At 47.1% G+C, this 12,899-nt stretch overlaps 1 long non-coding RNA gene across 1 annotated transcript; it reads right to left on the bottom strand.

The window, feature by feature from the left end:
• Nucleotides 1-4: 4 nt before the first annotated feature.
• LOC117285309 lies at nt 5-12,391 on the bottom strand. Its single transcript, XR_004516306.1, has 3 exons — nt 12,144-12,391; nt 544-798; nt 5-79 (listed from the first exon to the last, which is right to left on the bottom strand). It is a non-coding gene; the product is annotated as an uncharacterized LOC117285309 (long non-coding RNA).
• Between the last annotated feature and the right edge of the window lie 508 nt (nt 12,392-12,899).

Here is a 12,899-nt window from a genome sequence, read left to right as displayed (position 1 = left end):
TTTCGGGGGTAGAGGACGCGGGGAAGTGACGCTTTTGCTGCCAGCCTCAGAGTCTGCACGGTGAACACAGGCTGACTGCCTGGAGAGGGAGAATGGATGTGGTGAACAGCGCCCCTTCCCCACCTGGGCCCTGCCGAGCCTGACCCCCTGCCTGTTGCAGCCTGCAGGACAGCGGTCCTACCCACCGAGGCCTCCACCCCTCTCTGTCCCTCACCTGCTCTCTTCCCAGGGTGGAGGACTTTCTCTAGCCGGTGTCCAGAGAGATAAGCACCGAAGGAAGGAAGAGATGCCATCGGTTTGATGATCCCTGGCCTTCTAGCTAAAAGGTTTTCTTACACTCGGTTACATTTGTGTGTGTTTTCTTATGTCCTTGGTTCCAAGCGGAGGAAAGATCAGAAGATGGAGGACGGGGTGAAGTTAAGTGTTCAGAGCAGGAACACAGAACACACATCACTAACTAACCAGCCTTCTGCCTCACGCCACGCACACCCCACAGGCCGTAAGAGCCAACCTCACAGAAAGCACCGATTTTGACTGGCTGACCTGGTGTCCTGGAGGCGGCGGACCCGGAACTTGATTGAGCGTTAGAGTCCCCGGATCCCTCTGAGGATACAGCTCTGGGCTCGGTGTCAGGGGATTCTGAGTCCCTGGGTCCCGAGTGGAAATCTTCATTCCAGAGGTTCTGATGACTGGTCAGGTTTGGAGATCCTATTGCAGGCCACATTTTTTTGAAAGGAGGTGATCACATACCATCCGCCACCATCAACAAGGCAGCTCAGGGTTGTTTGTAAGCTTTTACTGCAAAATATAACATACAGAGAAAAACATACAAAATGGGAGCATGTAGCTCAGTGATTTAGCACAACATAAACACGCAGGTGTCCCCTTCCCAGTTGAGAAATAGAGCATTGCCAACAGACGTATTTTGGAGGCAGCTAAACGAAATCTTGAGAATTTCCCCACGTATATAGATCACTATTCTGTCTCTGCAGCACTTTGTGTTTTAGTTGTTTCTCTGATAGCCTTTGATTTAAGGAGCCGTTTTCTTCCTTTTAAAAAATATATTTTTACTGAAAAAATGGAAATAAAGTGTTTGTAAATGGGGAGGGGAGGAGGGGGAGAAGGGAGGGGGGACCAGGGGTTCAGTGATTTAGCACAACATAAACACGCAGGTGTCCCCTTCCCAGTTGAGAAATAGAGCATTGCCAACAGACGTATTTTGGAGGCAGCTAAACGAAATCTTGAGAATTTCCCCACGTATATAGATCACTATTCTGTCTCTGCAGCACTTTGTGTTTTAGTTGTTTCTCTGATAGCCTTTGATTTAAGGAGCCGTTTTCTTCCTTTTAAAAAATATATTTTTACTGAAAAAATGGAAATAAAGTGTTTGTAAATGGGGAGGGGAGGAGGGGGAGAAGGGAGGGCAGGGACAAGGGGAAAAAATGAGAATCAAGACCTATTATGTAAAGGTACAGAATCCCAATGATGAATGTAACTGTATTGTATACCTAGATTGTACCAATAAACTCAAAAAAATAATATATTTTTTTACTTTTAATTGACAGGTGGAAATTATAGCAATGCATAGGGTCCAGCGAGGCACTTCAGTACATATATACACGTGTAACGATCTGATCAGGGCCCCTGGCATACCCATCACCTCATATAGTTATCTTTTCTTTTTGTTGGGATTTGGTGAATGTTAAATTTGACAGTCAGTCAGTAGTGCCTGGCAGTCCCACAATGCTCTGCATTCAGATTCTAGTTTCACCTGCTGCTCTCCAGAATGTCTTCCCAGGAGTTACCCCCAACCTCGCACCTAGGCCCTGTGCCAGGTGCCTGTGTCATTTCTTTTCATGATCAGACTTGCTCTGTTATGTCTTACTTTCAAAGGAAACACGAAAACAAAAACCCCTCCTTAACCCCATACCTCTCTCCTGCCGTTGCCCTGTTCTCCTGCTTCCCTTCCTGGCAGAACTTTTGTCTTTACTATCTCAGCTGGGGCTACAGTTGGGGCTTCAGTCTCCACTGAGACCACAGCAGTCAGGATGACCCCTGGTATCTGCATTGCCTTAGCCTCGTGACAACTGTTGTATTCTGAGCAGAGCTCGCCTCCCAGCAGAAGTAGACAGAACTGACCATGCTGAGAGGTGGAGAGAGCATTCCCAGGGAGGCCCCAGGATGGGGGACCGGCTTAATGGGTTCAGGGAACAGACAGAAAGGCTAGTGTGGCTGGAGCCCACAGCCGAGAGACAGAAGTCTGCTGGGGTCAAAGCAGGTGCCCCGCAATGACACTTCCACACTGAGCACCGCACAGCAGGCGCCCAGCTTGGCCGTTACCACTGTTACTGTGACCAGCTTATCAGTGCCAAGTGGGAGAGGCTGGGGGAGGGCCTAACAGCAAGTGGATTCCAGGCCTTTTGATCTAGATGAGGGTCTAGACTGTGCCTGTACCACAGGTAACTGAACAAGAGAGCTGCCAGCCAATTTCCTGCTGTAGGTATGTTATCATTGCCCTCTCCTGTCCCGTGCGTTTTCTTGGTGAATTGTGTCCCATTCAGGGATTGTCTCTAGAGAATTAGTTGTATTTTTCAATCTGAAAGGGTTGGCTGTGAAGAGATGACTAAGGAGATACCAGACATGAGGTCGACCCCAGTGTTCTGTGTTTTTCCAGCCTTGTCAAAATAGTCTGCCCCAAATAAATAATAGTAAGTCTTCACTGTTTGATTTGGTTTAAGCTACAAACTACACAAAAGAAAGCAGTCTCTGGAAGCAGCCCTTTGGATCCCCGATGCAACGGACCTGCCCTGAAGTGAATGTGTTTTAATCCCCCTCGTGTCTTTGCCACACACCTTCCTACCACCGGCACACTTATAGGCACACATACAATCATGTGTTTAATAACATGCACTCGATACACCAACATTTAATACACACAGACACACACACGCTCAATACATGTACCTAACAGATACACAGCTCAATGTACACACACACACGTTTAATACACCTGACAGATGTACAACTCAACATACACACGCACACACACACCACTACTCAACAGGGCCACATGTGCAGTAAACACACCCAGCACCTACGCATTCAACACTCACACAAACGTCCACGCACAATCTGAACAACTGTGACCATAGGGCTCTGGGTTACCTCCCATTTCTTCGTCTTTATTGCCCTGCAAACTGAAAGCCAGACACTACGGAAAACTGAAGTGAGTCAGTAAATATTCACCACTTTTAATTATCAAATTTTATGCCGCTTATTTTTCAGGTCAGAGTCTGATAGAAAGGAAATCAGAAAAAATGAATGGTGCTGCATGCCTGTAATCCCAGCACTGTGGGAGGCTGATGCAGGAGGATCACAAGTTCAAGCCCAGCCTAGATAACTTAGTAAGACTCTGTCTAAATAAGTAAATAAGAAGGAAAGAAGGGGTTACAGATGTAGCTCAGTGCAAGGGCTCTGGGATCAAACCTCAGGACAAGAAGAATAGGAGGAGGAAGAAAAAAATAATCAGTTAATTCTTACAAGTGAAAACATAAATTAGGGCTGGGGATTTAGTTCAGTGGTTCTGCCACCTGCCTTGCAAGAGTAAGGACCTGAGTTCGACCCCTGGTACAAAAAAAAAGAAGAAGAAGAAGAAAGAAAACATAAACTGCATAGTGTGCTATTTTATTTTTTTCCTCTTGGTCTGTCTCTGACTCTGCTTCCTTTTTCTTTCTGTCTCTGTCTATCTCTATCTTTGATTATGGAAAACTAGCCCAGAAATGAGCTCAACATAAGGTTAATGTGTACTATGGCCTTTAAAGAACAGTTTGAAATAGGCTATTCTCAGTTAATGCCCATAAAGCGTGAAAGTTTAGAGAATATTCCAGAAACTGTCTGGGCAAATTAATTGACATGGGGTGTTATAAAACCAAAACTTTAATGAAGGATCCTGTGAGCAAGTGAATAGATGATCTTGCCATATCTAAAATTAATTTGCTTTGATTTCCAAACTCTGACGTGGCTAGCAGAGTTCTTCCTCAAAATGATTACGCCCTAGAGCATTCTGGGTACTGGCATGTAAATGAGGAGATCACTGTGTCCCTAGCTTGTGCTTCTGGTAGACCATTTCATATGGCAAGAAATGTGCCAAGGCAGAATGTGTTGCATTCTTCATCTGGTTGTTTTCAGACTTTGCTGCGTGAGGACATTTTGTCATTATCCTAGCATGCTAGTGTTCCTTTTTTGCGTGTCTGCCAGCTCAATTTTCTTTTCTTTCAAGCTCCATTTTCAGCATTTTAGGCTTGTGTGATATTTTTATCCTCCTTCTACATTCTAAAGCATCTGCCGAATGTCTAAATATGTCAGCTCAATACAGGTGCTTCGTTTGGAAAAAGCCTAAGAGTATTAAGAGCCAAAGTCACAGAAAAAGGCTCAGCGCGATTTCCATGACAATTGTCTGAGTACTTTTTGGAGGAGGTTGTTTTTAACTTATTTTGGAAAAATAAGTTATTTTAGTTTAGAACCTATTAGTCTGCCACTAATGGAAATAAAAACAAAAACTGCTGCATCACTTACAAAGAATTTGAGAGGCAACAAAATAGAAAACATCAAAAATTTTTAATTATTTTCATGAGAAGACGCATAAAGGATTAAAGAAAAGGCTACAAAATGAGGATTGGTGACTTGTGACACAATATTCAAAGAAAAATGGGTAAAACCCATTTACCTGAGTCAATTTCCTTGTTGTTGAGACAAAATATCTGACACCTGCAACTTAAAGGAAGAGAGGCTTATTCCGGTTCGTGTTTTCAGTCCAGGGTCGGCTGGCTCCTGGGTAGAAACAGCACGCTGGAAGGGCCTGGCCCAGGACAGCTGCGCATGTGACAACAGCCAGGAAGCAGAGAGAGAAGGGAGGAGCCAGGGAGGGAGACACAGGCTTCCAGGTCAGGCCCCCGTGAGCCACCTCCACCGACCAGGCCCCAGCTCCCAACAGCAAGCCAGCTGTATGTGCTTGGATCATCTTCCAAAGCCGAGGAAGGCCTGAGGCCTTTGGGGACATTTTCGGTCTAAACCATAACACCCAGGAACACACTCTACTCCAGCAAACCGCAATGCCTGATGAACACCTGAAGAGCACTGGACTCCAGCGTCACCAGAGGAATGAATGCTAAAACCACACCAGGGCTGGGGCTGGCTCAGTGGTAGCGTACTTGCCCGGCATGAATAATACCCTGGGATCGATCACCAGCACCACAAACAGTAACAGCAAAGCTGTGGGGCTGCCGGGTCAACAAAAAGTGAGGGAGTCTCTCAATCCCAAGTGCTGCTGAGCATGTTGAGGGGCAAGAGCGCTGGCACACACGGGCAGAAACCTGCCGAAGCCCTTGACGTCCAAGCCGAATGGTGGACAGCAGCCCTGCCCAGCCTAGTCCTCGGGCAGGGCATGCAAACCCAAAGATGAGGCTGGGACTGTTCATAACACGTTCACAGCATGGTTTGCGATGGTTACAAAGTGAAAAAAAAAAAAAAGCCAAGTGTCCACCGACATAAGCCGGGTTGCCTTGGAACTCTGGGATAGTAAAGAGCAGTAAAGACCATCAAAGCCATAGCCTCAGATCTTGTCAGTCCTGCCTGGCTATGCCACGGGATCCGAGGGCCTTTCATGGAAGGGGGGGTGCTTGGTAAGTTCAGTAATGTCCCATGGCTGGAGCTGCTCCTGTCCACAAAGCTCGCGGCTCTTTGGTGGCCAGGCCTTGTGCTGGTGCTGTCGTAAGAAATGTCCGGTCTGCTGGCTCTCATGCCACAGGTCTTGTAGCCCCTTGGCTCCTCTGGGGCTGGTGCCTGCTCTTCTTGGAATGTTTTCTCAGCTCCCCAGCTCACACCATCTCCTCGGGTGCCTGGGGTGATGTGGGGCCCCTGAGATTATATTTCTTGGATGCAGCATTCCTCTGTTCCACCTGCCTGAGCTTAGAACATTTTTTTATTGGTTTTTGTCATATGGATATTTAGTGGGGTGGTGGGGACCGGGGATCAAACTCAGGATCTTGAGCTTGCAAGGCAGGCAGTGGCACCACTAAGCTAAATTCCCGGCCCTGTCATATGGATTTTTCAAGCCACACGTTCTTGTCCAGAATAAGGCTCCCCGGAGTATGCGATGGTGAGGCAGTCCTGGTCCTGACCCAGCAGACACAGCCTGCGTTGATGACTGGACAGAAGCTACAGGTGGTGTCAGTGAAGGGGCTAAGTGAGCAGGGGCCTGCAGCCTCACTCCTTAGCCATATTTTTCTGCTCTGCCCCTTCTGCCCCCAAAATATTTCATTTACATTTTGCCTACTTGCTCCCACAGCCTCTGTAGTTTCTTTTCAGAACCCTCCACATAGACTTCTAATCTGCACCCCTGATCTCTCCACCCCTCACCCCAAAATCAACATCCAGGTGGGAAAGGCTTCAGCTCTGACTTCTGGAAGGTCACAGATCAGCTTCAAGTAAAAGTTCAGAGACTGCTGAGAAGCTCTGGGACGCCACCTTCACACTGAAATGGAGGGTTTCCTTCCTTCCTTCCTTCCTTTTGTAGTTGTTACTTGTGTTTCTTATATTTTTTAAATTAACCTACTTAGAAGATAGGCAAAGCACACACATTACACTAAATTAAAAAGATAAAAGATAAAAAGACAAAAACTAAAAAGATCACATGAAACTAAAAAGACTGATGATAACCATTCTGAATGGTGTGGAACGGAAGATCAGGATTGTCTGGATTTGAATTTTCCTGATGGCTAACGATGTCGAGTATTTTTTCTTATACTTATTTGCCAGTTATAGCTCTTTTGAGAAGTGTTCAATTCATTGGCTCATTTATGGATTGGGTGTTTGGTTTGGATTGTTTTGGTGTTGAGGTTTTTGAGCTCTTTATATATCTTAGATATTAATCTTCTGTTGTAAGAGTAGCTGGTAAAGATTTTCTCCTGTTCTGTAGGCTGTCCCTTCACTCTGTTCATTGTTTCTTTTGCAGTGCAGGAACTTTAACTTGATGTAGTCCTGTCTGTAAACTTTTGCTGTTATTTCCTCTGCTATTAGATTCCTACTGAGGAAGTCTTCACCTATGCCTATGGCTTCAAGTGTTTCTCCTGTGTTTTCTTCTGGCAGTTTCTAAGTTTCAGGCCTTAACCTAGGCCTTTGATCCATTTTTGGAGTGATATTTGTTCAGAGTGAGAGCCAGGGATCTAGTTTCAGTTTCTACATGGATACCCAGTTTTCCCAGTGCCATTAGGTAAAGAGGCTGCCAGTGACTATTTTTGGCCCCTTTTCCTCAACTGTCTTGTAATAATTACTGGGGCAGTTTTCTGTGAACCGTCTGATGTCTGCTCTCCCCTTCCCCCGTCCCCCACCCATCCCCCAATGTGGGCTCAGGGAGGGAAGGTGCCCAGTGTGTCCTGCTTACAATTGTATCCACAGCTTCAGTTCAGTCCGAGCTTTTATTACATATCGATGAATCCATTTCACTTTATTTATTTATATGTATTATTCAGACAGGATCTTACTAGAAGCCAAGGCTGGCCTTGAATTCATGGTCCTCCTTCTTTAGCCTTCCAAGTGCTTGGATCACAGGTGTGCGCTACCACACTCGCCTGAATTATTTCTGTGTGATATTTAAGTGGGTTCACTGATTTTTTTCTGTCCTATTTGGAAATTTTGCTGGTTTGGGGGTAAAAGAAGGATGTGCTCAGTAATACTGCATTGGTGAAAATCACCTGCAAGGACAGACCAGCTTTCAGAAGCCTGGCAAAGCAGTGGGGACCCTGGTCTGGGGACAGGAGGTGGGTGTGCTGAGGTTGCTCTGAGCCCAGCCCTGATGGTGGCTCTCAAGCTCTTTTTACTCTGACTCACCTAGGCCCTTCTGCTTAGGACAGATGGGAGTTAGCTTCTTTAGTGCAGGGAGGCCCTGAAGCCCAGACTGTGGGGCAGCATGTGGGGGCCTCACTGGATTTGCTCTTGTCCTTCTACAAGACAGTTATGACTTGTCCTGGTAGGACACACTGTGAGCCCAATGTGCAGGAAAGCAGGGAAAGTGGAGGAAAGCAGAGAAGTGGCTCTGTCTACGGCCTGCGAAGACTCCCAATGAGCCTCCTGCTCACTTCCACCAACTGTACATGGGACTCAGGACTGTCCTGCAGGCTGGCTTCACAGGGGCATTCTCTGCACACATGGGACCTCTCCTATCCTGCAGCATCCTCCACTTCCTTCCCCCTCCAGTTCTTGCCACCACTAATGGGAACAGGCTGGACTGGGGAGAAGGTCCCTTCCTCGGCCCCCCAAATCCTCCCAAAGTAACATATTCATCACCAAAGAGGGCGCAGAGTGGTTAATCATTAGATACTCACCATCCCATGGGGAACACAGCACAGAGAAACAGAAGAAATTTCTAGAAGAGTCACTGGCCTGGGGACACTTATGACCCAGAAAGTTAATAACAAAACACCAGGTTAACAATCCCAGGACCAAAATAACTAGGATCTGGTCACCCTCAGGGCCCTAGAAGGCAATGGAAACCACTCAAGGAAGCTCAGAGCTGAGACTCCCTGTTGGGCACGAGGAGGACATAGCACAGGAGTCTGGGACTCCATGTGCCATGCAGCATAAGCTCAGCCACTAAGTTATGCTGCCATGAAACAAAATGAGGTTTATAGCTCCACACACCGCAGAACCGAAGCCCAGCTGGCATTCGGACTCCAGACGTGGCCCATCCAGCCCTTCGACTCTTCCCAGATGCCTTTCCCTGCTCAGGAAAGCCTGTGAGCCTCTGGTTTTCTAGAGCAAAACAAATACGACTTCTTCTGCCAGGCCTCTGTCCTGGGCTTCCACAGTGGAGCTGCCAGCCCTCTTCCTTTCCCTGCCCTTCATTAGCCATCTGAGGCCATGAGTTGAAAACCTCCGTGCCCAGCCACTTAGTCCTCACTCCTTTTTCAGTTCCACTTCTGGGTCCTCTTTCTTCTTGAGGTCTCCTCGTCTACCTGGTCTCCATGGGTCTCTACGTTCTCTGAATTCTGCTGCAGAAATAAAATGCTGCAGCTTAGTCCTGACCCAAGATTATAAGCTGCATGAGGACAAAGTCCATTTCTGTTTGCTGTTGGATGAGATTCATCACCTAGGACAGTAGCCAGCACACAGAAGGTGTTCAACAAACGTGCTGATTTAATGAACTCCATTTTGGGGTCTTATTTTATGTGTGTGAGTTGGTTGGCCCAAGTAAAACATAAGGCTTTTCAAAGCCTAGTCCTGGTTCCATAACTCATAAAATCCTTGTCCATTGATGAAGGTGGCTACTGCTATGACTCCAATGGGATACTACTTACTAAGTGGGATTGGTCAAGGTTGAATGTCTCCGCCTATCCTTTTTATGGAACACAACTTGACAGTACAAATCAAGAACCTTCAAACTATATATACACCTTGATTTGGGAATAGCACTTCTACTAGTCCATCCAAGGAAATGAGCTGTGATGGCACTGAGATTAATAAAACAAGAGTGGCTGCAATTTGCAAAGCACTGTACACATGTAAATTGCCAAAAATCCTGCCACCAGTCACTGTTCATATATTCTTGGATCTGACCCTCTGAGTCACCTCATGAGATAAGCATTGTGATCTTCACTTTACAAATGAGAAAACAGATTAATTTGGCTCATAGTTTGGGCATGAGGAGATGTGGTCATATCCCTGGTAAGTGGCAGAGTCAGAATTTCTTCTCAAAATATCTGACTGCAAAGCCTATGAACAACTTAGAAGAGTGGGAAATCATGAGCAATCGAAACATCTAACAAGAAGAAAGTGAATTGAGCTTATTATGATACATCCACAAGATGGAACATTATTAGCTATCAAAAGTAATGTTTTTCTAAGATTGTTCAGTGGCATAAGAAATATTTTAGCTTAGAAGTAATGTGAAAATTATACGATACTATAATGGGTTGAAGACTGATGTCTGTAAGATATGTATGTGTTCAAATCCTCAGAACCTGTGAAAAGGGGTCTTTGCAGATGTTATTGCAGTAAAGATCCTGAAATAAGATCATCCTGTTACCCAGACGACCCTTAAATCAAATGATAAGTGTCCCCATAAGAGACCAAAGAGGAAGAGGCACAGGGAAAAGTAGATGATGATATCACGATGGAGACAAAAATGGGCACGATGTGGCTACGAGTCCAGAGATGCCAGCAACCACCAGCAGCTGGAGAAAGCAAGAAACAGTCTTCCCTGGAGCCTTTGGAAGGAACAAAACAATGCCAGCACCTTCATTTCATACTTCTGCCCCCCAGAAATGTGAGCAAACATGTCATTGTTGGTTTAAACCAGCATGCTTGTGATTAGTTTTAAAAATCAGTCTCAGGAACAAGTCCAAATTTCTAACCATATATGCCCTGGAGACACCTGACTTGGGTCCTGACAATCCACATTCATTGCAGTCCAACATACATTTTCTGTGGACAAGAATTCTGCAGAATCTTCCTGAGGAAAAGTTGTCCTATCTCTCTCTGGGCACAGTGTCTCTTGAGTTCTCCATTTACCCAAGGAGATCAGTACACATATAGACGTGGACTTACATGGATAAAACAAAATTCCGTACTTAATACCAGCTTAGGGATTTGGTTCAGTCAACAATGGCCAAGGGCCAAGCACCGTTCTAGTCACTAGGAACCCTGGGAAGACCTATTTCTAGGGTGCAGTGCTTTCAAGTTTGTAAGTTACATCCATGAGTATCAGTCTCTCTGATTTTCAACCTACCCTAAAAGGTTAGTAAGGCAAGAAAGTTTACACCTATTTTGCAGATGGGTAAAGTGAGATCTCAGAGATCTTAAGTGCTTTACTCAGTGTCAATGAGCAAGTCCGGAGCTAAACCCAGATTCTTCTCAGGTGCTAAGTTCCCTCCAAGCCTGGTGCTTTCAAATCCAGACAGAAGAAAGTAAAGTCTCACAGCAGGAATCTCGATAGGCTTCTTAGAAGCAGAATTGAAGCAGAGGTTTTGTAAAATGTGTTATGACAGAATGAATACTGGATTGGCAATTGCAGTGACCTGGAAGGGTGTGTTCCTGGCCTTGGCTCTTTCTTTCTTTCTTGTTCTGCTTCTTGGCTGCCATGGGATGAGCAACTGTCCTTCACCAGGTCCTCCCACCCTACTGTTTCTGCCTTGGAGCCAAGACCATGGACTGAACCCACAGGAAACTGTGAGCTAACTAAACCCCTCCTCAAGTTCAGGTTTTGGGTGTTTTGTTCCAGTGATGGGACGGTAATATACCCACCCTCTGTTTTTGTAAGTAAAGCTTTATTAGAACACAGCCTCCCTCTCTCATTTAGGTATTGTCTATGGCTGCTTTTGCACTACAATGGCAGAGTTGGGGAGTTTGTGATAGAAACTGTGTGGCCTGCACAGTCTGAAATATTTACTATTTGACCTATGACAGAAAAAGCTTGCTAACCTCTGCAACAGATGGTTCCACAGGCAGGAGAGGAGCTTGAGGGATTGTGATTGAGGGGTGATGCCTTCCAAATAAGGAAATTCACAGTTCCTGCTTAAAAGTAACATTCCATTCCATGGGGGTGACTATCTTTCTAGTCTGAACAGCAAACACTTCTACGGAGCTTGTTGTGTGCTAGGCAGCACTGTGACTGTTTTTTGTTTTTTGTTTTTTTTTTGAGACAGGGTCTCACTATGTATTTGAGACTGACCTGGAACTCACTATGTAGCCCAGGCTGGCCTCAAACTCACAGCGATCCTCCTCCCTCAGCCTCTCCAGTGCTGGGATTACAGGCGTGCGCCACCACGCCCGGCTTCACTGTGACTGTTTTACACACGAGTCTTTATAACTACTGCCATCCCCACTTTACAGGTGAGGACACAGGCAGAGTTCAAGTAGCACGTGGAAGCTTGAACAGCCAGGGTATGGCAGAGCCAGGGCTCCAGGTGAGCAGTGCTGGCCAGAGCTGTGTGTAGACTCCCTACGGGCTGAATCTCACACCCCTAGGTCTCCAGGCACCGCGTAATTCGCTTACAGGACGGTGCAGAGCCCTGCTAGGTTGAAGTCCTGTCAACGCTAGACGTTGTGATCAGGGCCAAGTATTCCTTTCCGCTTAGGCATTTTCTTACCGTTTTCCTGCCAGTCCCACACACTCCGATGAGTGACGCCTGCCCTCATCTGGAAGAACGGAATGTGCAGGGTGCTGACTGAGGCACTGGCCTTGGGAGGGGCGAAGCTAGGACAGGGCGAGGCTTTTCCGGGACAGAGACGGAGCGTGAAAGCCACGAGACACGACGCAGTGATGTAAGGCGGAGTCATCGGTTGAGTAAGGCGGGGAGGGAGGCTGCTCAGAGACTAGTCAGCCTGGCCCGGAGGGTCGCTCACGTCTGCCGACGCCCTGAGGCTCTGCCGAAAGCCACCGTGAGTAACTGGGAGGGTGAGACGCACGCAGCCCTTCGGCACCAATCAGCTGTCTCCCACCGCCTCGCGTCCTATCATGGCTCGTTTCGGGTCCTCCGGAGAAGGTGATTGGTGCAAGCGGACTATGTACCTGAGCTCTGTTAAGAGGCAAGACGTTTCACACCGAGCATTCCCCCCCGCGCCCCAGGAGGGTGAAAGGGAGGAGGCTGCTCTGCTGGAGAACGAATAAGAGGAAGGAAGGAGCAGGAGACAGCAGCACCCACCTGCTGAGGGAGGTTCACTTGGGGCTCCGGCGACTGGACAGACTGCACCCCCTCGCTGGAGAGCGGGAGGAAGAGGAAGCAGCTGACCGTACAGGGGAGTCTGGTCCCCAGCAGGTGGTAGCTCTCCGCCCACAATCGCAGTCCCCAGGCCGCGAGCCAAGCCGAGGTGGAGAAAAATCATCCTGCCAGCCCAGGACGGGG

This window comes from Fukomys damarensis, unplaced genomic scaffold (assembly GCF_012274545.1).
Source record: "Fukomys damarensis isolate Sample0158 unplaced genomic scaffold, DMR_v1.0_HiC HiC_scaffold_8, whole genome shotgun sequence".
Taxonomy (NCBI): domain Eukaryota; kingdom Metazoa; phylum Chordata; class Mammalia; order Rodentia; family Bathyergidae; genus Fukomys; species Fukomys damarensis.
The sequence above is the reverse complement of the archived record's forward strand: the minus strand, read 5'-3'. Positions and strand labels throughout refer to the sequence as shown.